This window comes from Eriocheir sinensis, chromosome 3 (assembly GCF_024679095.1).
Source record: "Eriocheir sinensis breed Jianghai 21 chromosome 3, ASM2467909v1, whole genome shotgun sequence".
NCBI classification, from domain to species: Eukaryota; Metazoa; Arthropoda; class Malacostraca; order Decapoda; family Varunidae; genus Eriocheir; species Eriocheir sinensis.
Window position 1 is genome coordinate 21,780,653 of NC_066511.1, and position 27,806 is coordinate 21,808,458.

Sequence of the window (27,806 nt, forward strand, 5' to 3'; positions counted from 1 at the left end):
TTTGTTGACGGCCTTTATTTCGTACATCAAAAGGTTATCGCAGGCCCCGGGGACCGCGCGGCGGGGCTCCTTCAAACACACCTTTCCGAGAAATACACGCAACCGAGGGATTTCAAACGCTAACTTTGTGTTCAAACATTACATGGCTTCAAACGCTTTTTCTGTGTATAAACATGACTAAGTAGAAAGTTTCCTTGACACATTCAAGCTCTTCACCAGCCTTCTACCCCTCCGCTTCTACCATAAGGCACTGAGAGCCAGCGCGCACACTCCAAGCAAAGGATTAAGTTTTGCTACAACAATGACACACTGATCGTAGCAACGGACTTTTTATTATATATATTTTGGGATCGAATCCTCGACATAAAACTTCTTACAGCTTAATCGAAAGTGACGCTACCACCAACCAATTTATATATGATGATGCGCGCGAAGAAAAAAAACCCACTGTACCTTGCTCATATTATTTTTTTTTTTTTTTTTCACGTCCATTATTGTACATTATAACATTGAAAGTTTTTTTACGCCCTAATAATATAAATATATATATAATGAATATATAATATATATAATAATAATAATAATAATGATAATGATAATAATAATAATAATAATATAAATATATAATAATATATATAATAATAATATAATAATAATAAATAATAATATATATAATACAACAATACACATAAACACACAACAACAACACAAATACACAACAACAAAAATAATAATAAATAATAATATAATAATAAATCTAAAATCCATCAGAAATCACAAGTCATCACACCACAGAAGATTAAAAGAAAAGGAAAAAAAAAAAACGGAACCTAAAATCAAAAATCTTCTTGGATCAAAAACAACAAAATCGCTGGGCCTGCAGGGGGACCAGGCGCGACAGGACACAATAACCAGCATCAACAACAGAGGGGGGGAGAGGGGGGGGGAGGGGGGGGGGTGGAGGACACCTCAATCAGACCTAAAAGTTTGCTCGTTGTTTTTATTCCATCAGTTCGTAAAACTTACAGCAGAAGAGTATCTTGACACCTCCCCGCCCGAAACTAACCTCTCTTTTGGCCTCTCGCTCTTTTTCTTTTGTCGGGGCAGCGCACAGCAGGGTTCTTTCTTGCTGGGTTGTTGTTGTTTTTTTCCCCTTGAGCTGCCTTCCTTACTGTAAAAAAAAATCATCACGTCCAACCAGACAATGATTTTCCTGTATTTTTTTTTTTTACTGATGGATTTAAATGAACACAGGCAGCATAATGCGTCCGATGCGTCCCTGTTGACGGAGCTTCAGGCTGTCACGTACCGAGCCCACTCATCGACGGGATTAACCTGTCGAGGCCACACGATTCCCTTCCTTTGACGGGGCTTATATCACGGGGAAGATGGAAAATAGAAAAGCAATGTGCCCAGAACGTACTCCCATATGAAAAAGGAGAAAAATATATAATTTGTAAAAAAAATACGAGACAACGCAGGAAGGAAAAGGGAGACGCTCAGAAAAATTGAAGGGACATGAATCCAAGGAAGCAGCCATAAAATATAGATTACCAATCCAGAATCTGTGAGCTGAATGCCTTCATATAGACATCGATAAAAGTCTGGATGAATAGCAGCAAATAATGAAGATGGTACCGTGGGTCGTATTACTAAAGATTTCAGCGCCCAAGAACACATATTTGACAAGGCTTTCGTAGGAGTTTGGGGCATATCCAGGGGTAGTTTTATGGCCCTGGTGGTAGTTTGACCCTTCCTCTGTACCGTGAACCTAAAGAAACACTCATAAGAGCCTGATTGATCCCTCTTTGGCCTTTGGAAATAGTTGATGTGAGAAGGGAAAGTGACTTACAATACCGACCTATGTTTCTCGCAGGTGATTACATAAGAACTCTATGACGGGTGTACCGGTGCTCCAGGTCACTAAAGCACCACAAAAAAGTCTTATTAACCGTCCTCCACACAGACGTTTACTGCTTCATAACAAAAGCGATAACAATAACCACAACCATAACCACTGGGAAGGCGGCGGCCGAGTGGTCAGTGTGCGGATATATGGTGATTTCGAGAACCTAAGTTCGAATCGCACCGCAAAACGCTGACAATTTTCAACCATCGCCCAGTGGTGGAAGCGAACCCAAATGCTGTCCAGATGTTCAATCAACCCTAACTTCAGCACCGGGCTTTTTTTTTATTATTGTTTCCTTTTTTGTGCCCTTGTGCCCTTTGTTGCAAAAAAAAAAAAAAAAAAAAACGGGGACTAGCATGGGTCAAGTACGGGTCATGCATCACAGCAGCCACTTAAAATTAAATGAGATGTGCGATAGACAGAGAGAAATAAAGGAAGGAAAAGGAAATAGAGACACTGAAAGACTAAGAGGGCGCAGAACAAGGTACAGGAGAGAAGTGGAGTTGTTCTTACCTTTATCCCATTAACCTGTAGCGCCTCCTGTTTGTGATACGACGGGCGGGGGCTGTCCAAGAGGTCCCTTAAGAGAGTCTACGGGCGCTCTAGGCAGCATTACGAACAGACAAACAAACAACAACAACACACATATCGAAACGTATCAACGCCAACCACATAGCAGCCAATAGAAACAACAACAACAACATAATCACGAAGAGACAAGCCAGGGAGAGAGGGACGGAGGGAGGTCGGAGGAAGGGAGCAGAGCGGACCGCGGACAGGACACACAAACACACAGACCAACGTTGCCAGATTGTCGTACTTTGCCTCTAATGTTTGCCGATTTCCAACCCCAAAACTGCTTTCATCACCCAAATAACTGCCTTCATACATGGTTATCGTTAAAATGGTTAATTATTGGTGCTTCTTGGCAACAGTTACGGACCAGAAACCGGTAAATACGTGGCTCTGAGTACGATAATTTAGCAACGGAGACACAGACAGACAGACAGGCAGGGCAGATAGAGGAGGCAACGCGGCAGCAGGACACGAAGTAATCTGTTTAATGAAAGTCCTGCTGGGCGCCGACTGTTTGTTCCCAGGGAAGTGCCAATCTTTCCTTCCTTCGTCGGGAATAGAGAGAGAGAGACAGAGAACTAAAAGAACACAAGAGCCCAAGAAAGAAAAAAATATATACATAAGAAAGAGAAAAGCAAAAGAATATAAAAGCGAAAGAAAAAAAAAAGACTACACAACAAGGGAAACACGCAGACCCAACAAAAGACTTTCCGGACCGACTGAAGAAGAAAAAGAAGAAGATGAAAAGAAAGAAAAAAAAGAAGAAAAAAGAAAAAGAAGAAGAAGACCGAGAAGGAGAAAAAGAAGAAGAAGAAGAAGAAAATAAAATGGAGAAAAGCAGAGAGAGAAACAGAAAGAGATGGAGTGAATGAGGAGGAGGGGAGAAGGGGAGGGATGGAGGGATGGAGGTAACAAGGGGGAGGAAGAAAAGAAGGCGGAGCTGAACCAACAAATACAGAAAAGTAAGGTGGACACACACACACACACACACACACACACACACACACACGCAGGCACGCAAGCAGGCACGCAGGCAGGCAGGGCAGTGGTGAACTCGAGCACAAAAGGAGAAAGCCGGCAGAGACAGAGAGAGAAAAGTTGGCCCAAGTTCTGCTGTAAAGGGGAGGCAAACACGAACGGGAGAGGCTACGCTTCTAGGCCACCAGGAAGGAAAGGGAGCCATGTTGGTCAGGCTGGTAGGTCGCCCAGAGGAGGTAGAGCTGAGGCAGGCTGAGTGGGAAGGCGAGGCTAGTTGGGGGGAGGCAGGCTGGTCAGGATGGTGGTAGGTCGCCCAGAGGAGGTAGAACTGAGGCAGGTTGAGTGGGAAGGCGAGGCTAGTTGGGGGGAGGCAGGCTGGTCAGGATGGTGGTAGGTCGCCCAGAGTAGGTAGATCTGAGGCAGGATGAGGTAGAAGCAGCCTTGCCATATTACCGTACTCATCCCATTGCATTTTCGTAGTTTTGGACCGATAACTAAAGCAAAAAAACAAAAACAACATCGATAAGTAACAGTTTTAACGCTAACTTTATTTTTCTATCGTTATTTGGTAAGGTACGAGAGTTTGGGTCTTAAAAATGATAAATACAATGTGGTGAGTACGATAATCTGGCAACGCTGGGTGGAAGGCAAAGCGCGTGAGAAGACCAGAGTATTCTTAAACATTTCCGAGCTTACTCACCTATACTTGATAAAGCTTTCGTATAGTTTCTGGGTACTTTCATGAGTCGCTTTATGAGCCTAGTGATAGTTTGATAAGACTTCTGCACCATGAATGTGAAAAACACCACTAATGAGAATCCGACTAGTCTATTTTGTGGCCTTTGAAAATATTTATTGTGAGAGATGAAAGCGTCTGAGTATACGAACCCTGATGAATGGGGAGGCAGGTCAACCAGAGGAGGAAGCTCAAATGAACGAGATGCAGGCTGAATGGGGAAGTGCATGGGGAGAGTGGGGAGGGCAAGACGAGTGGGGAAGACTAAGAGAGGAGACAGGGTGACAAGATGAAAAGACAGGCCGAGTGAGGATGAAGGTGGATCACGACAGGGAAGAGATTGAAAAGAATACAGGAAAAGCTCATGAGTGGAGGAAGGTCGTGCGGGGAGGAAGATCGAGTCTATTGGAGGAGGAGCAAATCGAGGAAACAAGAGACTTCGAAGGGGCTTGCAAGTACGAGGAAGAGGGAAGGAGCAGGTGTGAGGAGAGCAAGTCACAGAGGGGAGGCAGGAAGCAGAGAGGTATAAGGATAAGAGAACAATATATACTAGCGATGTAAATGAATAGCCCCAGCCATATCCACATTCTTTATTCCTTAATTCGTGACGTGGAAGTGGAAATGGCTGGGGCTATTCAGTTACATCGCTAGTAACAATACGGTTCCGTCCTATTAAACCTATAAAGAACAAATCTATGTATTGGCTTCTCTTTCGGACACTCCTCTCCAATCTTTTTAGGGGGAGTAAGTAGCGGGCTTTTTTTTTTTCATTATTGTCTTCTTTTTTTTAAACCTTTGATCCGTCTCCTTTGCTGTATAAAAATTAAATGAAGGTAAAACTGGCAGAAAGAAGAGCAATAAAAAGAAGATAGATAATAGTTTAACTACAGACTGGTTGGGATTCTTTGGCGGTTAGCAGGTGCCTATTAAGAGGACCTGAGATTAAGAGGAGAGGCCAAGATAACAGGTAAGGGATGCAATGATAAACTTCTGGGAGGATGAAACACTGGAGCTGAAGGCAAGGCAAAGGGGTGCAAATGAGAGGAGAGAGGAGGAGAGCAAGTGAGAGAGGAAGGAAGACAGGGGGAAACATGTTAGAGATAAGTGAGGGACGCAAACTGGTTGTGGTGGCGGAGGAGAGTGAAGGTACACGGGAAAACAGAGAAAACTTGGGGCGGAGGAGAGTGAAGGTACACGGGAAAACAGAGAAAACTTGGGGCGGAGGAGAGTGAAGGTACACGGGAAAACAGAGAAAACTTGGGGCGGAGGAGAGTGAAGGTACACGGGAAAACAGAGAAAACTTAGGAAACAGAGGAAAACACGTGGGGTAGGAATATTAGATTCAGCATGCTGGGAGAGTACGGAGTAAAGGTAAACTCGATTTGGAGGCTGAGTGGTGGACACGGGCAGCCTGGTCTTGCCTCGCCGACACTAATGCCTGGACACACGGAATGCCGCAACGCCCAACACAGAGACAGCACACACGGTATCGAAGGAAACGACTCATAAAAACGGATATAAACAATGAATGGCATCAGAAGTAGTCCTTAAAAACAGCACAATCTGTAAAATTTGTGACGAAAACTTTAATCACCTCACGTATGGTGAAAAAAAAACATCAGCAACGCAACGCCCAACACAACACATACGGTATCGAAGGAAACGACTCATAAAAACGGATATAAACAATGAATGGCATCAGAAATAGTCCTTAAAAACAGTACCATCTGTAAAATTTGTGACGAAAACCTTAATCACCTCACGTATGGTGGAAAAAAAACATCAGCCAGACCTAGACCACCAAATCGTACGGTATGTAGCTTACTTTATGGTTCGTGAATATCAGAACCCCAACAAACTATATTAAAACAGCGAAGAAAGCAAAGTACATAAAACAAAGCATCACCATTCTGCCTCGATAGCACACACATTCCAAAGAGACAAAATATAGTTAGTATATAAATAAAAACAACAACTAAATCTAACACATGTATTACGATGGCCATAAAACAAAGTAAATTCACTGCACACAGATAAAGGATAAGAGAAAGAGCGTGACTCTCGACAACAGACTGCAACAGCTACCGTTACCCGACCCTCGCCTCACTCACGGGCACAGCAGGAGCAGCAGCAGGTGGATGAGTGTGCTTTGGTTTCTGCAATAACTGACTCACCTTGCTTTGTGGAGGTGGACTGGTGTGTGGCGAGCCCCGCCCCTCCGCTGCTTCAAAACACTGCCTTTCTTGTTATCCTGGAAGAAAAATATATAAATCAGAAACATTCATATAATCATAAGCTGGAAGTACTGATTTTAAGAGTGCTTACTTATAAAAAAAATGGGATTGAGAAATTTTATCTGACAATACATTCACACAATATAATAAATGAAACACGTGTCTTTTTAATATATCTCAATTTACTAAGAACGTTTTTTACGGTAATGGAGGCATCTAAAGGGCAAAAACAAGACAAGCAAAAAAAAAAAAAAAAGAACGCTAAACACTGCTCCAGAAAAAAACAAATATATATATACTTAATACCTAAAGATTTCCAAATGAAAGCACGTATTTGCGAGACTCTGTACGCGTTTTCGCAATTTTGGGTCACTGATGCGCTCGTGAACATACGCTTTTAAAAGACTTTAAAAGGTTGGTTTGGGATAAAGCCAACAACGCGAGCTTTTAAAACAAACCTGCACAACATTTCGAACGTAACAGTATAGCAGCACATCCTTTTTTACATTTAGTCATCTGTACGTGTGTGTGTGTGTGTGTGTGTGTGTGTGTGTGTGTGTGTGTGTGTGTGTGTGTGTGTGTGTGTGTGTGTGTGTGTGTGTGTGTGTGTGTGTGTGTGTGTGTGTGTGTGTGTGTGTGTGTTTTGTTGGCTTGTTAGTTTTCCTTCATGTTTATATTTGATTTTTTTAATACGTGTTTGTGTTTTTATTCGCATATTTGTGTTCTCCTATTAATTTACTGTCAGCAGTGTTTACCCTTTGCTACTGAATCCCACTTTATTTATTGGTTTATGATTTAACTAATGTTGACGCGCGCAAAAGAAATGGGAAAGCATCATCGGCTCCTCTAAATTCTCGCTGTCACTATTCCCAGTACAAGAGCTGGACGAGATCACCAAAACGGGAAATCTCAATCATTACAAAAGAAAACAACTCAAGATTTTTTTTTATATAATGTGAAAACGAAACAAACACACTGCAGCTGACAGGAGATAAATAATATTGAATTCAGTATTCTGTGAAAAAGTAAATGCTTGTGACACACTATGTATTCTAAGGCGACTCAACGCTTGGTATTATAAGACACATTCGTTTCTCACATCAGCTATTTCTAAAGGTTAAACATGGGATCAATCGGGTTCTAATGAGTGTATTTTTACGTTCACGGTTCAGAGGAAAGGTCAAACTACCACCAGGGCCATAAAACTACTCCTGGAAATGCCTAAAACTCCTACGAAAGCCTTGTTAAATATGTGAACTTGGGCGACGAAATGTTTAGTAATACGGCCCAATATCTCCCTACAAAAAGCTTGGTGGTGGATACAAAGAGGCATCTCGGAACCACTCCTTTTACCAGCCACACCTACACAACGCATCGATCCACAGGTGCGCGACAAAACTTCCTACACGGGCATGCAATTTTGCCACGTGGACCAATCAATGAGCTACAGGGCTTCCCCAGATAGCGTGAAAAACTCTCAGGTCTTACCATCCCCATTTCATAAGTACGTGTGTTTGTTGCAGTAAGGTGAGTTTGCAGCAGCGTTATCAAGCCGCAAAGGGGACACTCCCAAGACGGGCAATTATGTCGAGTGGGCTAATCGATGGCTTACAAGACTTCCCGGACAGCGTCTAAAACTCTAAGGTCTTACCATCCCCATTTCTTAAGTACCGTACGTGTGTTTGGTCCAGTACGGTGAGACTGCAAGAGCGTTATCAAGCCACAAAGGAGACTACCAAGACGGGCCATTATGTCGAGTGGGCTAAACGATGACTTACTTCCCAGATAGCGTGTAAAACTCTCAGGTCTTACCATCCCCATTTCATAAGTACGTATATTTGTTGCAGTGCGGTGATCAAGCCACAAAGGAGACACTACCAAGACGGGCAATTATGTCGAGTGGGCTAATCGATGGCTTACAAGACATCCCGGACAGCGTGTAAAAGTGTCTCTAGCTTTATGGCCAGGCGTGACAGTTATGAGGTGGTCGAGGGACGGCGCAGTAAGGGAAGGCAGTGGTGGCGGCGCACGCGTCTCCTTATTCTTCATTTTACGCACGGGGAAGCAAATGATCGTGAACAAGAAAAATGAGCCCCGTCGTTCCCTCTTTGCCATCCATTAATTCTGCGTTCCTTGGCCGTCACTGCTTCCTTCCTCCGCTTTAAATCCTTCGTTTCTCTGCCATTAGTTCATTCTTCCTTCACTATTATTCTTTTTGTTGTTTTTCTTCATATTTAAGTTTTATGTTCTTTTTTTTCACCATCAGATCATCGTTCATTCACTATCAGTTCTTTGTTTCTTTCTTCATCATCAATAACTCGTTCTTTTACCTTCAGTTCTTGTTTTCTTCACCATCAAATTTTCGTTCCTTCACCTTCAGTTCCCTTCTTCTTCGCCTTCACTTTCTCTTTCACTCACCTTCAGTTCTTCACCTTTCACTATCAGTCCCTCGATCCATCACTACGAGTCTTTTGTTCCTTCATTATCAGTCCCTTGTTCCTTCATTATCAGTCCCTTGTTCCTTCATTATCAGTCCCTTGTTCCTTCATTATCAGTCCCTTGTTCCTTCATTATCAGTCCCTTGTTCCTTCATTATCAGTCCCTTGTTCCTTCATTATCAGTCCCTTGTTCCTTCATTATCAGTCCCTTGTTCCTTCATTATCAATTCCTAGTTCCTTCGCCTTCAAATTCTCGTTCCTTCACCTCCAAATCCTCCAATTCCAAGTTCCTTCACCACCAATTCCAAGATCCTTCAACACCTATTCCAAGTTCCTTCACCACTAATTCCAAGCACCTTCACCATCAATTCCATTCACCTCCATTCACCACCGACAAATTATCGCTCCTTCACCAACAATTCCTCGCTATTTTTTCATCATCGCGGCAAAACTTGATTGGTATTACACTGAGTGGGAGGGAGGGAGGGAGGATTTGTGGCTATCCCCGTGATGATAAATGTACCCTCTCTGACATTTATGATAGACCAATATCAAGCGGGAAGAGCATATTTTTGCCTCCTGACTCTGCGGATCCACGTTATCGTTCCCCACTGGATCTGACTCTTTATAAATAACCAGAAACAAACGAAATCAGTCAGTCACCGTGATTATCGATGAACAGGTGGATGCTTACATTACCTGAGAGAGAGAGAGAGAGAGAGAGAGAGAGAGAGAGAGAGAGAGAGAGAGAGAGAGAGAGAGAGAGAGAGAGAGAGAGAGAGAGAGAGAGAGAGAGAGAGAGAGAGAGAGAGAGAGAGAGAGAGAGAGAGAGAGAGAGAGAGAGAGAGAGAGAGAGAGAGAGAGAGAGAGAGAGAGAGAGAGAGAGAGAGAGAGAGAGAGAGAGAGAGAGAGAGAGAGAGAGAGAGATAACGAGCTGCCCGTAAAAGGAAGAGAGTGCGTGTGTTCGGGATAAGAGGAAAAAATACATAAACTGGAGAACTTGTGATTTAGAGCAGGAATTCAATTTACGTCCCTGAAAAATACGACGCTGGGGTGCCGTGATATTTCAGACGAAGTTAGATGTGAGCGGGAAAACGTACCCCAAACTTTCACTAACTCCTCACCGGCGCGTAATTATTTAAAGGTATCCACACTGACTCAATGATAACACGCAGTAATGTCCCATAATAATACAGGAGTTATAAAATCAAAATAATGAGACAAAATAATCCGTGAAGGCAGTAACAAGAGTCTTAGCATATAAAAGAATAATATAGCTTCACGTATCACACACACACACACACACACACACACACACACACACACACACACACACACACACACACACACACACACACACACACACACACACACACACACACACACACACACACACACACACACACACACACACACACACACACACACACACACAAACACACACATACACACATGTTAACACGGACTCTCAAAGACTTTTTAACTTACTCTTCAAGAACATCCACACACACACACACACACACACACACACACACGTTCAAATACATACAAAGAAACATACTTTAGGAAGATACAAGAGGTCAGTCGTCTTACGCACATCAGCTACTAAGAACCAGATGCTTTGCTTTCGCTGATCCGCTCGTACAATCAAGGACAAAGTTAACCAGGTAGCAGTGACGGGCCAAATTTGTGCCATGATATAAAACCTCCCAAAATAGATGATACATAAACTGATGACAAATGCTTTGTTATAAAATGGTTTGTGTGAGTGATGATTTTTTTTATCATTTTTCTCGCTTAGAGGGACCATTAAGAAACATGATCCCCGCTGCTACCGGGTTAATGCGTTGTGTGGATGTGTTCGCCGTGACGGATGAAAAGTCTAATCACTACAAAATGCGTCTTCTTCGAATTGCCTCTTCTACCACCTCTCCTCCAGAAATTGACCTCTCTTTTTGGACACTCCTTTGACCTATATTCAGGAGCAGTAAGTAGCGGACTTTTTTATATATTTTACTTTACGCCCTTGAACTGTTTCCTTAGCTCTAAAATATAAAAAAATATAAAAAATTCATATAAACTTGAAAATATGCATAGTGACAAAGGCCCCACAAGTTTCTACTCCAACTCATTTTTATGCTGTTCAACCTCCAAGTGGAAAAGTTAACGTGCACTTCTACTACATCATCAGTTTGTTTGTTTTTTCCGGTAAGCTCTGGGAACAATTTTTTTTCCTTTCTTGCTCCATTCTCTAAATAAATTACTCTTTCAAGGAACGAGTACCGAGACGCTTCAGGAGCCATGAGTGATCTTTTTTGTGTGTGTGTGTATCTTGAGTTTTTGTTGTTGTTGTTGTTGTTGTTGTTGTTGTTTATGACCTCCCGCCTCTACCGTGAAAATAAAAGTAAACTACAACTCACTGTACAAAAACCGTAGAAGTAATAATAAACCTCCATGTCAGTCTACAAAAAAATGAGAAACTACACTTCACTCTACAAGAACCGTAAAAGTAATAATAAACTTTCATGTCACTCTACAAAAAAAATGAAAAACTACACCTCACTCTACAAGAACCGTCAACGTAATAATAAACCTACATGTCACTCTACAAAAAAAAAACAAGAAAATGAAAAACTACATCACACTCTACAAGAACCGTCAAAGTAATAACAAACCTACATGTCACTCCACAAAAAAAAACAAGAAAATGAAAAACTACATTTCACTCTACAAGAACCGTCAACGTAATAACAAACCTACATGTCACTCTACAAAAAAAAAACAAGAAAATGAAAAACTACATTTCACTCTACAAGAACCGTCAAAGTAATAACAAACCTACATGTCACTCCACAAAAAAAACAAGAAAATGAAAAACTACATTTCACTCTACAAGAACCGTCAAAGTAATAACAAACCTACATGTCACTCCACAAAAAAAACAAGAAAATGAAAAACTACATCACACTCTACAAGAACCGTCAAAGTAATAATAAACCTTCATGTCACTCTGCAAAATATGCCTCGTCATGCATCGGCAGGTTGGCCATTGCCGGATCTGAGCGGAGACAAATGGAATACGTTATTATGATGACGAACAGCGATACGATATTTTTTTAACCTGAATACAAAGGCTGGTAGGTAGGTTCACGGTCAGCTGGGTGATGCGATAAGAAAAAGACGTAACTGACACGGCGCCATGAACTAACAATCAATTTGCATATATATTGTCTTGCGATTTTACACCTATATTGTCATACCTTAAAAAAAATGAGATATGATGGTTCGTTCCAAAAATAAATAGGACATGATATTTATGTTGCCTCTGAGTGGAAATGAGAAACACGGATCGTTTTCACGACGAATGAGTTCTGGGTGTGAAGTCTGATACGTGTGTTTTCCATGAAAGTCTGATGAGCACCGGAGCTACAGACTCGCCCTCCATTGCGTGAATAACGGTTGTTTGTCTGGAATCCCGTGCCGACATGAATACGTGAATATACAGTCTTGGCTGAGTCACGATGGTCGGCTTGAGTCTTATAATGTATGGTTGTTCGCACTTTAACCCGTCCGATGTGATTGGCACGGATTTCGCCTTCACTGGTAGCCAGGTACCATTATAGTCCCAGGTCTTTCTCTGCCTCTGTGGTGGATAGTGGAGTATTTCCCATGTGGTATCGGTGTGCTGGATATCCCCTCCCAAGGTGCAGGACTTTACAGTTTTCTTCATTGAATTGTAGCAGCCACTTTTTGATCCATTCCTGAAGCTTGGTGATGTTTTCTTGTAGGAAATCCGCAGCCAAGGGGTTAAACTGTTACTGACTCTCTCTTATCATAATACCCTTTGTTCATGCAGAAATCAAGTTATTTTTCAAACACTTAAGACAACGCATTACTTAAAAAAGATGTACGAGTGGCAGGGACTTCGCCTCCACACACTTCAGATTACTCCAGTACTGACCCATTCCCCAAAGACTTCAGACAACACACGACTTGAAGAGACATACGAGTGGCTTGGACTTCTGCGTCATCTACCTCAGATTGCTATATATATGCGCTAATCAGGAGAGGATTATGTAGGAATGTGTGTCATCCTACAAACCACTCGCTATCAAGGAATAATAATCAGCACAAAACTATTAATTCAAGGTTACAAATTACAAGATTTTAAAACGAGAAAAGGGATGAGAGGGCGAAAACGAGTACTATCACCACTCAATAAAAAAAGACGATTGTTATCTGTTTTGAGCTAAAAGATGCAAAACAAAGCGGAGAAGGGAGGCGAGGACGAGAACGGATAAATCATCACCAACACACAATATTTGTCATCCATTTAAAGTTACGAATACAAATCAAAAGAAAAAAGGGAAATGGGAAGAAAGGACAAGAAAAGGTAGAATCCCCAAGAGCGCAAAACTAATCCATTCGGAGTTACAAATTACGAAAGAAAGGGAATGAGAAAAAAAAGAACGAACATGATTACAATTATCTAAAAAACGCAACGGTTATTCACATTTAAAATTACAAACAAGAAAAATGGGAAATAGGAAAAAAAAACAATATGAAGGGACACAATCATTTCTAAAAACACGTTGCATATTAATTAGAGTTAGAAGTTAAACTAAAAATGGGAAGGAAAGGGAAGCATGGAGATGCGAAGAAAGAACATGATGTGGCAAAATCACTTCTAAATAGGCAAGTTATATATTATTCAGACTTTTTCAGAGTTAGAAGTTTAACTAGAAATGGAGAGTAAAATGTGAAGATGGGAAAAGGTGCAAATGGGGCAAAATCACTTCTTAAACAATAAAAGAAGTTAAAAGTGGAAATAGGAAGGGAAGGGAAGGGAAAGGAAAATTGTAACTCCTCAGCATTTTTTAGTTCGATTGCTGGTAATGTAACGGCTGCCGAAATCGTACAGTCTTTGATCACAAAACAGTAAAAAAAGGAATTCAGTCTCGTGTGAAATGGCGAACACTTGTAGGTCGAGGGCAGCGAGGTGAGCCAGGGTCGGATTTGCTGTGATGCTAATTAATTTACCTACACACTGCCAAGACCTCGCGGCGCGGCGTCTCACTTCGCTTTTCTGCAACTATTTTCGTGTATGACACGGCAGATTCAGCACAGCCTCTTCCACGGTAAGGTGCAGCACGTTTCGAAATGGTTCACATTTAGTTTAATATTATTTTAATTAATTACCGTAAGAGACGATCCAGTGATCCAGAAGATGAGGGTTATTACCAACTCAAAACGTCAACTTTTGAACAGCATTTTACCTTTGTTAAATTCCATACACTTTACTCCATATTACTCGCGACACCCAGCCAGTACCTCTCCCTACTACTGCTACTACCAGAACTACTATTACTACTACTACTACTACTTCTAATAATAATAATAATAATAACAATAACAATAACAATAACAATAATAATAATAATAATAATAATAATAATAATAATAATAATAATAATAATAATAATAATAACAAAGATAATAAAAATATAATAATAATAATTCTAATTATGATAATAATTACAATTATATTTATAATCATAATAATTATAATAATGATTTCGTTTAGACTTGCTGCGGCTGCTGCTGACGGTAATGATGATGATGATGATTAGTTTAGTTATTAAGATACAATGATTCAGACCCTTCTCCTCTCCTCCACCTTCTCTTGATCCTGATTCTCATCTTCCTCCATCTTCATTTTTTCTCCTTCCACTATTTTCGTCGCAATCTTTTCATCAATGTTTTTGTCCGCACAGCTTTGTTCTACTCGATCAAATCCTCCCGTCCTTCACTCCACTTCCTCCTCCTCCTCCTCCTCCTCCTCCACCACTTAGTCTTCCATTAATCTTTATTGTGTGTGTGTGTGTGTGTGTGTGTGTTGAGAGAGGGAGAGAGAGAGAGAGAGAGAGAGAGAGAGAGAGAGAGAGAGAGAGAGAAATAATATTCAAATTTACCCTCTTCCCAATAATTCAGCTTCGTTGCATTTTCTCTCTCTTCTCTCCTCCCATTCCTCCCAGCCTTCCTCGCTTTCTCTCTCTCTCTCTCTCTCTCTCTCTCTCTCTCTCTCTCTCTCTCTCTCTCTCTCTCTCTCCCCAATCAGCCACCCTCTCACTCTCCCTCTCACCGTCCCTCTCATCGCACCCACAATGAAGCTTTTGTCGAGGCTAAAAAGACCCAGAATCGAACGTTTTGTTGTGAGGTTCCGGTCAATTTCTTGCTCCCAATAATGTTTGTTTTCCGCGGGAGGCAAGAGCGCGACGGCCTCATTATTGCAAGACCGCAGGAAGCACGAGAAATAGAGGTAGGAACACATCATATTGCTGTGTTTGTGATGTGTGGTATGATTGTGTGGGGGGGGGGATGAGAGGAGGGGTGCCGTGTGTGTGTGTGTGTGTGTTGGGAGGCGATGTGCACCTTACAAGAGATCAAAGATTCATGGAACTCCATACTTAATAAATTAGCTACAATATAAATAATGCTTGAAGATACGCACGGGCTATAAGAGCTTATAAAAACTATATTATTTCCAAAAAAATGCAATTTTTTTTTTACAGCAGAAGCAGCTCCAGGGCAAAAAGAAACAATAATGAAAAAAAAGCCCGCTATTCGCTTCTCCCACAAAAAGCGCTCAGAGGAGTGGCCAAAAGAGGTCAAATTCGGAAGGAGAGGTGTCCTGATACCCTCCTCTTGAAAGAGTTCAAGTCGTAGGCAGGAGGAAATGTAGATAAAGGAAGATTGTTCCAGAGTTTACCTGCGTGAGGGATGAAAGAGTGAAGATGCTGGTTAACTAGTGCGTAAGGGATTTGGACAGTAAAGGGATGAGCTTGATCTTCTACTTGCGAACTTCAAACTTTCCGCTGAGATCAGAAAGAAAATAATGACAATAGACTCAAACCAAAGAGAAATAAACTTTATTTCGTTATGAGTGCTGAACATCTGGCAACTTCCACGTCATCAACGAAGCTGCCAGAAACACTCGCGACGCATGACTGTCCGAGACAATGAGAAAATTTGAAAATTACACACACACACACACACACACACACACACACACACACACACACACACACACACACACATCGTCTCCCACGTTTAAAATACTGTAGAGAAAAATATGGAGGTCTTGCAGGATGAGCAAAAACATGGAAAGTTAGTCTATTAGGGCTGAAGTATAAAAAAAATGAGCACGCCGATTATACTGATGGCCTAAAAAATATATATAAAAAAATAGATGTATTTGTGAAGTAGGGAACAACATAAATTTACTTATCATACACCACGCAATCGAGGGCAGAGTGGCGATGTTATAAACTAATACAGGTATAAAGCTACCCTGATGAGCTCACCTGCCATGTGTGTGTGTGTGTGTGTGTGTGTGTGTGTGTGTGTGTGTGTGTGTGTGTGTGTGTGTTGACGTCCCAGTGCATGCACACAACGACGCCCTTTTCTGTCCTGACGTTCCCAAATATCCTGCTGCAGCGGGGGGCGCCCAGCCTTGAAGCAAACTATCAGCTTCCAGGGCCAACAAGAGGCAGGGCCATCGATCACGACCCCTCCAGCTGATGACCCATTAAACTCGATGCCTTTGATATCACTTTACGATTTTACTCGAGCACACACATCTCTGTCCGACTATTACACACACACACACACACACACACACGCACATACACACACACACTTGAAACATAACAAGTTTGATATTAAAGAGTCATTTTGAAAAAAAAATCAAGGAGCATATCTGTGGTAGAACTCCGCGTTATTTATCGGATTTATCGCAGAATGCTTGTTGAAGATTAGATTATGCACACTACCCTAGGTTACGCACATTTATTATATTGATAAATACTAGGCTATCATTTTTCCCACAATTACAATAGCCTAGAAGGTTTCTTTCAGAAAAAATAAAACTTCAGCATCACTAATCATTCAACAACAAAACGTTTACCATCCTGCATCCTGGTTGTGAAATATTTTATTGCAGTAGTTTCATTCCCTTCCTTCACACGAGGAGGCAAAAGATAGATTTTCAACCCACACGTTTTCTCTCCATCATCTCTCGGAACATCGCGTTGATGAGATGGTTCAGCACTAGGATTTCTATCTATCACGGCAACCCACTTTCTCTGATTCACCTCGCGATGCATGAATAACCATCACGGAAACACATCCTCCGAGAATTCCACCGAGTACAACACAGTCCTGCACTCCACCTCCGCGCACCACACCTACTGCGGCACTACTGAGTCAGGTCACTCAGGTGGATCCAAAGAAACGAGACACAAGAGACGGGGCTCGATATTTACTTCGTTTATAGCCGCTACCAATTTTTCCCCTCAAATCAACTATAAAAAAATATCAATGCAAGGAAAAGACACCAGAAATAGGAAGCGTCAATAAAAGAAATGTATACCTGGGGCTCAACGGTAAAGTTTTGATGCAGTAGGACGTGATGCCACCAAACTTGGCTTAAAACTATAAATGCCAACCATACACAGCCTACCATACTACTACCCTACATAACACACCACCAACACAACCAGCAACTCCCCACAGACCGAAAAGAAGGGGGATGGCGGGAGGGGGCATATGACAGCAAAGGGGGGGCATATGACAGCAAAGGAGGGGTATATGACAGCAAAGGGAGGCATATGACAGCAAAGGGGGGCATATGACAGCAAAGGGGGGGGGCATATGACAGCAAAAGGGGGGGCATATGACAGCAAAGGGGGGCATATGACAGCAAAGGGGGGCATATGACAGCAAAGGGGGGGGGCATATGACAGCAAAGGGGGGCATATGACAGCAAAGGGGGGCATATGACAGCAAAGGGGAGGCATATGACAGCAAAGGGGGGCATATGACAGCAAAGGGGGGCATATGACAGCAAAGGAGGGGCATATGACAGCAAAGGCACATCAGAGACAGCACTTACTCCTTGCATCCGGTACGTCACCCCGATGGAGACTGGGTGCGTTGTAAAGATAAATTGAAAGTGTCTGTTCTTTTCCTTGTCTGAATGGGTGGTGAGAGGCAGCGGGGTGGAGGTTGTTTGGTATATGGCCCTCTTACCTGTCTTTTGGCGTGCGGTGTGTTCCTGGCTGGCTGGACTGGTGTTATGTAGGGCAAGAGACACTATGGTGAGCTGCGTATAGCTGGCGTGACATTTGCTGTGCACTAAGAACAGCACCTCACCGGCTGAACGTACAATCCTCACGCCATGACGTTCACTGGTTATAGCCTCTTCCATTTAGCGTAACCCGTTTCTGGGTCGTGATCTGTAGAGTCCCTCATAGAGTCCCGACAACCTAAGATTTGGACGCCATTATTGGCCCTGTGTTTTCGCCGCGCTTTTCAAACACTAGCACACGGTCTCGCGGCGAAGACAGGGCCAATAATGGCGTCCAAATCTTAGGCTGTCGGGACTCTATCTATCAAGGGACTCTACAGATCATGACCCAGAAACGGGTTACGCTAAATGGAAGAGGCTATTAATGTTATTGTTTGAAATGCGGGCTGCGGAATATAACGGCCCTTGTACACCGTTACCAGATTGTCGTACTCAGGACAGTGTTTTTTGTTCATTTCTGACCCAAACTTGTCATACCGACACAAATAATGATATTCAGTTTCACTTTTTGTTGAAACCGTTAATTAGTGGCGTATTTTGACAGTGGAAAAGATAAACTGACGTTACTAAATCCCTATCTGACTATCGTATTTTTTTAATAACTGTCGCACATCTGGGAACGCTGCTACACTGGTGCTGCCATCATGTGGGCAATATCCGCAACCTCCGTGACATCCAATATAGTCTCCTTGTATAAATCCGTCGACAAGGTGAAATCATAACATTCAGGATATGTCGGAAGCAACGATAAACACACACACACACACACACACACACACACACACACACACACACACACACACACACACACACACACACGAGTTTTTTATACGTTTCTTTTAAATAGTTTCCCCGTGAAAAATAAAAGTCGGAAATGATAAAATACCGTCAGACTGGAAGAAAAAAGATAATGGACTCGGATGGGGTAAAAAGACTGTATTTGGATCTGACAAATGTTTACCCAGTCTCTCTTGAACTAGTAATGGCAGCAATCATACGCTACTGGCGTGTGAATAATGCAGGAAGCGATATAATGTAAACAGAGTAAAACAATTATCGGTGTTCGGATGTCTGATGCCAAGCCTAAACACGACCACAAGCTACTGTTGTGGAAGGTAAAGACTGGCAAACCTGGCAATGATTGCTTCGTTAATTAAGTCTGAACCACCCAGTGAATGTTGCATGACTGACGGAACATGCCACACACCGCTATCAGTTAACATAATCGCTGTCGGTCGCACTGACAAATCCACAAAAAAAACATCCACTATATACTAAACAATCAGTTACGTAACACATGGAACACCCATAAGCCTGGACTAACACCAAACGTGTCAAAATGTCATTACCGCTCACACCGACTGCTTGAAGCGAGTCAGTGCCCAGACTAATTTTCAGCTGTATGGAACTTGCAATAAAATTATTATCATCGCCGTCCACCCTCAGATGATAATGCTCCAACAACAGCTGAGTTGCAGTCACTGACGAAAAAATATTCAGCCGCATACTTGGCCTGACATTCGATGCGGTGGTTCCTCGAACTGACTTGACTCCGGAGCTTTGAGTCGTTTCCGATCGTTTGGTTCAGATGCGGCTTGACATCACGGCTACCGAATTTTTATGGTGTCATAATTATCACAAAAACTGTGCACCGATAATACTTAACTACTGTATAGAAGGCATATATTGAGACAGACAAAGACAGACAGACAGAGAGCGAGAAAAAAGGAAAAAGGAAGAAAGAAGAAAAGAAAAGAGCAGGAAAAATAAGAGATAAAACACCGGAGAAAAAAAGAAGAGGGGTATATAAAGAGGCAGGCATGGAGACAGCGACAGGCAAGCAGGCAGAAACAGGCAGGAAAGTAGGCAGGCGGACAGACAGACAGACAGACAGGAAGACAAGCTGGTAGACATACAAGCAGGTAGGCAGGCACGCATGTATACACAGGTAAATCGACAGGGGAGGCAGGCAAGCAGGGACCCCCAGGCTGATGCCACTACGATCACCGCGTTGTAAGAATATTCCGATGAAGTGTTTGTCTCCGGCGCGAAGTGTTTGTGCTGATAGTTGTGTTTGGGTTGGGTGGCTACACTTCTCTCTCTCTCTGCAAGCATTCATTTGAGTTATTTCCATTTGATTAATGTTCCTGCATGCCACTGAAACACACACACACACACACACACACACACACACACACACACACACACACACACACACACACACACACACACACACACACACACACACACACACACACACACACACACACACACACACACACACACACACACACACACACACACACACACACACACACACACACACACACACACACACACACACACACACACACGCACACACACACACACACACACACACTTAATCTGCCTCATGCAAAAAGGGCTTTCCCGGAATCCATTATGTATTCTTTCGGTGAATTTTCAAGAACAACTTTTATTTACTATTTTCCCTTTCTCCCACTAAGCCCTAATTACTTCCGCCTGGACACATTTGAAACTTATTTTGGGCGTAGCCTATGAGTTAGTGTGTAAGCTTTTCCCGCCTTTTCTCTTTTCGTTAAGCCCAAGCACAGTGGAGTGGCGTGGTTATTGTATTAATATTCATACTTAATACTCCATACTTCATCCTTCGTTCATTGTATTATGTATCATCCTTCGAAGGAGTTACTGTGGTATGACCTGATCGCCCTCCTTAACTCTATATACAATGCATCGTAACTGTAAAGAAACCTAGATATGGCTCATCTGAAAGGCCAGGTTCATCACACCACCAAACATACAGTACTTGTCGAAAGAATACGTTTGTGATATTTTTTTCTTGGGTTGTGCTGCATAGTCGGGTTGGCATGAGCTGCTGGCCGTGCAAAGCATCTCCTCATACAGCCCGACTCGCAGCGTTGCCAGATTATCGTATTCACCACATTGTATTTATCATTATTTTTTTTAAGACAGACGGAGACAGAGACAGAACCAGACACAAACACAGAAACACAGACGCAGACGGCGACACACAGACAGACAGAGAGACAGACAGACAGACAGATAGAGAGACAGACAACAGACAGACAAATAGATAGACAGAGAAAGAGGAACGGATAGACAGACAGACAAAAAATAAACAGACCTATACAAATAACGAAAGAATATTAAAGTTAGCGTTAAAACTGTTATTTATTGATGTTAGTTTGTTTGTTTTTGCTATACATATCACTCAGAAACTACGAAAATGGAATACGGTGTGTACGATAATTTGGCAACGCTGAGCCCGAGGCGCGCCAGTCTCCTTCCGGCAAGACAGCACTTGAAATGGTAAGCAAAACCCAACGTCAAGCTAAATTAAATTGACTCACCTTGGCGTTAGGTCTTGTGTACGCTGCACGTTTAATATTAATGCCACACAAACAGTGGAAGTGTGCCGGCTGGGAAGACTAAATATTATTCTGTCAGAAAGAGAAACTGTGTCTTTCCTAAACCCTTTTCAGGAGTGGGAAGACTTTCGATTCGATACCAGCTGACCTAATGACATCTGCACAACGAAAACTTAGTCCAAAAATGAAAAAAATAACATTCCTCCAAATCTTGAAAGGATTACAGGAAACGGACAGATATTTGTATTTGTGTACACACACACACACACACACACACACACACACACACATACACACACTTGAGAGAGAGAGAGAGAGAGAGAGAGAGAGAGAGAGAGAGAGAGAGAGAGAGAGAGAGAGAGAGAGAGAGAGAGAGAGAGAGAGAGAGAGAGAGAGAGAGAGAGAGAGAGAGAGAGAGAGAGAGATTAATTGATTGACTGATTGATTGATAGTCAGAAACAGACTATATGAAAATATTATCAACCTGCTATCCGGACGATGTTAAAGAGATTTTAAAGATAACTAAAAAAAATGGACTCAAACATATCATAGCATGCATAGATCTGTTAAAAGATGGACAACCAAAGTAACAGACTGGGAACGTAGGAATTTAAAAAATCAGTCCAAACAGAGAACCAGGTGAAAAGAAGAAATCAATTACCTTTGCCGAAGAAATTATACAGTACGGAAACGGTGCCAGATTGTCGTACTCAGCCACTTATATTTTCCGACTTCCTACCCCAAAACTGTCTTCTGGGCTCCAATAACGAGGCTCATTTATTGTTATCGTTAAAAGAGTTAGATCCTGATGTTTCTTGGCAATAGTTAGGCGTCAGAAACCGGTAAATACTATGCTCTGAGTACGATAATCTGGCAACGGTGCAGTACGGTAACAACAAACAGTGAGAGGCGGATGATGTTGGGAAAGGCTTTTTGTCCTACAGAGGATTCGTAATAACCAAGAATGATGATGATGATGATGATGATGATGATGACACCCAGTGGTCCCATATTCTCAAACGTGTCGGAGCTTACACACCCACATTTGATAAGGCTTTCATAGAGGTTGTCGGTATTTCCATGGGTATTTTAATGACCCTAGTAATTAATAGTTTTCCAAGGCTTCTACACTAAGAATGTGAGAAAAAAAAACACTGATGAGAACCGTGCTAATCTCTTTTGTGGCCTATGGAAATATATGTTGAGAGAGCCGAAAGTGGGTAAGAATACAAGCCCCTGAAGCCTCAATGTAAAAAGAGCACCAAGTAATTTAAGCATTCGAGTAAACAAGAACCAGTAATATGAAGACAAGAAGAAACAACCTAAGTGGAAATATTTGTTGAGAGCCGAAAGCGGGTAAGATTACGAGCCCTTGAAGCCTTAATGCAAAAAGAGGACCAAGAACTTTGAGCATTCGAGTAAACAAGAACCAGTAATATGAAGACAAGAAGAAACAACATAAGTCGGGAGCCGTTGCAAAGGCTAAATCCCGACGACAATACAGGTCTGGATGAAGGGTCTTTGCTGCCGGGCCAACACAACGACAGGTGAGTTTGCTTTGGGCCGCCCCGCTGTCGTGTTTGTGTCCAAATTCGCGTCCACTGGCTACGCGTTAAGCAGACTTTTTCTCACTAATCAGGCAGTCTCTCGCTAAAACTCACGTCAAAGCATATACTGCCAAAGGACTGTCCATGGATCGGCCCCCTTTATCCGGCATACAAGGAGAATATAAAATGAGAGAGAGAGAGAGAGAGAGAGAGAGAGAGAGAGAGAGAGAGAGAGAGAGAGAGAGAGAGAGAGAGAGAGAGAGAGAGAGAGAGAGAGAGAGAGAGAGAGAGAGAGAGAGAGAGAGAGAGAGAGAGAGAGAGAGAGAACCAGACACAAACACAGAGACAGACACAGACGGCGACACACAGACAGACAGACAGACAGACAGATAGATAGACAGACAGAGAAACAGAGGAACGGATAGACACAGACAAAAAATAAACAGACCTGGCAACTGAAAGAACAGGATGACAGCGCTGGAATATAATAGGCAGGAAGGAAAACTGAATTGAAAGAGGGAAGCAAATTCAAACATAGAGAAACAGACAAACGGATAGACAGACAGACAGACAGACGGACGGACGGACGGGGGGACACACAGGCAAAAAATAAAACAGATCTAACAACTGAAAAAGAGGATGAGAGCGATGAAATGAAAGAGGAAGGCTAAAAAAAAGTGAAAAAAGGAAAAAACTCAGACACAGAAAAATGAAGCCAGAAAAAAAGGGTAATTCCACTTAACCCCCGGAGGCCCACTTAGCGGAATCAGAGCAAACAGACGACATCCAGACCTCAGAATGCACACCCACCAATGGCATTTCACTCATCACTTCAAAGGTATTCGGCACTTTGAAGTAACTGATATAACACATAGACGCACAGGAGAATGGGGGACTCTCTGAGCGGAATGTTTGTGGGGAGCAGCTCCTGTGACCGGCACCTCGACGTGAACGAGACAGAAATGCAATACCCTCATTTGATTCTCACAAGAGCTCTGAAACAAAATACTACAATATTTCATTTAAATAACACAAAAAAATCGTATGAAAATATAACTGAGAAGAAAGCTTTGCTCCCCTTGCTTTGTTTCTTGCAAAAGGAAGCCATGGTAAGGAAAACCCGGCAACTCCACTTGTTTCTTGCTACCGTTTTATCAGGGCAATGGAAAGGCAAGTAAAAGAGGAATCCAGTCAGATGAAATCCATACTAATGCATTAACTAAGCACATTCTTTGAGTATTTCAGCTTGATTTTGGCGAAATAAATCTGGTGCAAATCTTGGCACGTCATACTCAAGGCTCCATCCGTCAGGCGAGAGCAGCCGATGTTTAATTCATTAGGAACACTTGCAAGAGGTAAGCATATAGTTGGTGCACGCCGCCCTCCTTCAGAAGTCATTATCTTCACTGAGGAAATATCTGCTGGCCTGGTAGCGTGTTGGTGCCTCGCAACTTCAGCTACTCTGTCAGCGTTCAAGATAAAGTAAACATCATCGGCTGCCCTCGCCTGACGAAGGGTGTTTAGAGATTTTACATGACAAACTTTATTTTGTACTGAAAGAAGAAAAGAACAAAAACAAGAACAAGAAAAGAACAAAAACACGAAGAACAAGAAGAAAAAGAAGAAGAACAAGGACGAGGAAAAGGACGAGGAGGAGGAGGGCAAGGAGGAGGAGGAGGAGGAGGAGGAGGAGGAGGAGGAGGAGGAGGAGGAGGAGGAGGAGGAGGAGGAGGAGGAGGAGGAAGAGGAAGAGGAGGAGGAGGAGGAGGAGGAGGAGGAGGAGGAGAAGGAGAAGGAAAAGGAGAAAGAGAAGGAGGAGAAGGAAGAGGAGGAGGAGGAAGCGACGAAGGGGAAACATTAAATGAGCAAGGGCGTTCGGATGCGAAGTGACGCCTTTCCTGCCTTGACCATTCCACCTCCCCACACCTTCCTCCGCATCGCTGCACGACTTACTTTCTCATTAAGAGCCATCACGCCCCTCATGGCGCCTCCGACACCAACAACATCAGGGACACGCCAGCCCTCGTCGACAAACCGACTTGATCGACTCGGTTGACGCCAGTCGATAGAGTTGGTCTGTCGGCACCCTGCTATATACGGGCCGCCATTGGCAAAGGCCCGTGCTCCCCCATTTCAGGAGGAATAAATTTTTAACAATTCACAACGAGCGCCTGACGGAGCATCACTGACAACATCTATCATTGCATGTCCCTCCAGCGTCCCGTCACGTCGCGTCAAGGTCCTGGAAGGGTGTTAGTCAGAGGAGAGTCTCAAGACAACTCCCCATGTAAAACTCACCTCTCTTTTTGGCCTCTCATTCTTCTTTCTTTACAGGAGCAGCGTTCAGCGAGATTTTTGTTTTTTTATTGTTTTTGTCTTTGCACTCTACTGTAAAAAATAAAATAAAAACACTGCCAGCCTTCCTTCAAAACAGCTTGTTACTTTCAGGCAGGAGCTGTTGTGCCCTGCTGCGTTATTTGTGTGTGTGATAATACACTATAACTATTTTCGAAAACAGAATTCGGTGACATATTCGAAACTTGCGCTTATTTGATAAATTGGCGCGGATTGCATATCACCCACTTTTGCATGTTTCATAAAAGAACGTCGGAAGCAGCGCCAGTTGCCAGGTTTTCCCTACAACAGTTTTCTTTTTGCATAAAATAAAGCAAGGTGAACAACACTTTCTTCTCTGTTATATTTTCATACGACATTATTTGAGTTATTTGAATGATATGTGTTGTGGTACTTTGCCTCACAAACAAATGAAAGGTATTGCATTTATCTCCACGCCAAGGGACCGGAAACAGTGCTGCACCATACCAAAATTCAGCTTGGAAAATCGCCTATTGAACCCTCACTTTTTATGGTCCCCCCCTCAACCAATTATTCCATTGAATAGTGATAAAAAATGGAAAATAAAAGGGGGTGAGTTCGTTTCTAATCAAACCTGACATGTGTATGAAATTTCTACCGTTTGATTCAGGCCTGGCGAAATAAGGAATATCAGGATTTAATGGAAAGCGTTCCTGGCTGGCGGCGTGCCTGAGACGGGCCAGGAAAAATGTCCTGGCCGGCACCAAAGCGCGGCAGGTTTGGCCGAGGCAGTGACGAGTGGAGAGTGGCGGGGAGGGGATAACGGGGCAGGGGGGGGTGGGGAGAGAGAGAGAGAGAGAGAGAGAGAGAGAGAGAGAGTGGCGGAAGGGAGATAAGCAGGATTAGTCAGCAATGCTTACCTCTTTTAATTAATATTTTCGTCAACGTATTTTGTCAACTAGGGAGTGATAAGTTAGTTTTAAATTCATGGTGATAGTCTAGTAGTAGTAGTAGTTGTAGTAGTAGCAGTAGTAGTAGTAGTAGTAGTAGTAGTAGTAGTAGTAGTAGTAGTAGTAGTAGTAGTAGTAGCAGTAGTAGTACCAGTAGTAGTAGTAGTAGTAGTAGTAGTAGTAGCAGTAAAAAGATGAGAGTAGGAGTACTATAAAAAAAATTGTTCGGTATTATTGTTTCTGCTGCTGCCGCTGTTGCTGTCGCTATCGTTATTACTGATACTATTGTGACTGTTATTCCCCTTTCTTGATTTTCCCAAAGTACATTAATGGTGGTAATAATATTAGTGATGATTATAGTGTTAGTGTGACGATGACGCTCATACTACGTTGATGCTGGTGGCAGAGAGAGTGGCAGTGGGTGCGCCTAGTGGTCGAGATGGTGGTTGTGGTGGCGGTGGTGGTGGTCGGCGTGGTGAAGGTGGGTATTGTAGTGAGGGAGAGAGTGGAGGTGACTATTCTGTATTGCTATAATAACAGTAATTAGTTAGCAGTAATCAACTACAAGAAATTAACTCCCCATTAGCAAAACAATTAAGGTGCCATTCATAACCTGAACACCTGCGTCGCACCTGATGGAAACCCCACCTCCTTGTATTACCTGACGACGCCCCGCACTTTCACTCTCACCCCGCACCTTACTTTCCCCCCCCCCCCCACCACCACCACCACATCCACCCACGCTCCCGCACACCGCATGTATTACACACCAAATCTTCACCTCCACCACACACACACACACACACACACACACACACACACACACACACTCGAGACAGCCTATCAAACCAATCAAACAACCTCTCTCTCTCTCTCTCTCTCATACTCTTTCTTTCAGCGGTCGTAAATTATTGTTATTTGTTTTCATCACGTTTATTGGCTTCTTGCATTATGAAAAGAGGAGGAGGAGAAGGAGGAGGTAGTGGTGGAGGTAGTGGTGGAGGAGGAGGTAATGGTGGAGGTAGTGGTGGAGGAGGAGGTAGTGGTGGAGATAGTGGTGGAGGTAAGGATTATTACTGCCTATGAATTTTTTGTGAGCGAATTCTCGGACAGGAGGAGTGGAAGGGACTAACCCGGGGAGGAAAAAGGGGGTGGAGGGAGGAGGGGTAAACGGAGAACAGCAATTGCAGACGAGATGGCGATTGCGGTAGGAAAGAAAGGCAGAAGGGAGACAATGGAAGTTTAACCCGGTAGCAGCAGGGATCATGTTTCTTAATGGTCCCTGAGAAAAAAATCACCCCTCACACAAACCATTTTATAATATATACCAAAGCATTTGTGATCAGATTATGTATCATCTATTTTGGGGGGTAAATATCATGGCACAAATTTGGCCTGTCGCTGCTACCGGATTAAATGTTTCAGTCTATGACAAAATAAATTTACTCACAAAGCAAATAAAGTCAGACCACATCAACGTTGTAGCACGAGAATGGAATAAATCAAAATCTTCAGTGGTCCATAGTAACGCGACTGATTCATTTAAAAACACACCCGCTTCCTTCACCTCAATATAATAAAAACC

The 27,806-nt window shown here is 42.7% G+C and overlaps 1 protein-coding gene across 7 annotated transcripts in view; it reads right to left on the reverse strand.

Annotated features, from left to right (window-relative positions):
• Window positions 1-27,806, reverse strand: part of LOC127006447 (uncharacterized) — a 398,934-nt gene that overhangs the window by 294,333 nt on the left and 76,795 nt on the right. For all 7 annotated transcript variants that reach the window (XM_050876409.1, XM_050876407.1, XM_050876427.1 and 4 more), the window contains one exon: window positions 6,374-6,450. The gene's annotated coding sequence lies outside the window, so the exon portion shown is untranslated. The remainder of the gene's footprint in view (window positions 1-6,373; window positions 6,451-27,806) is intronic.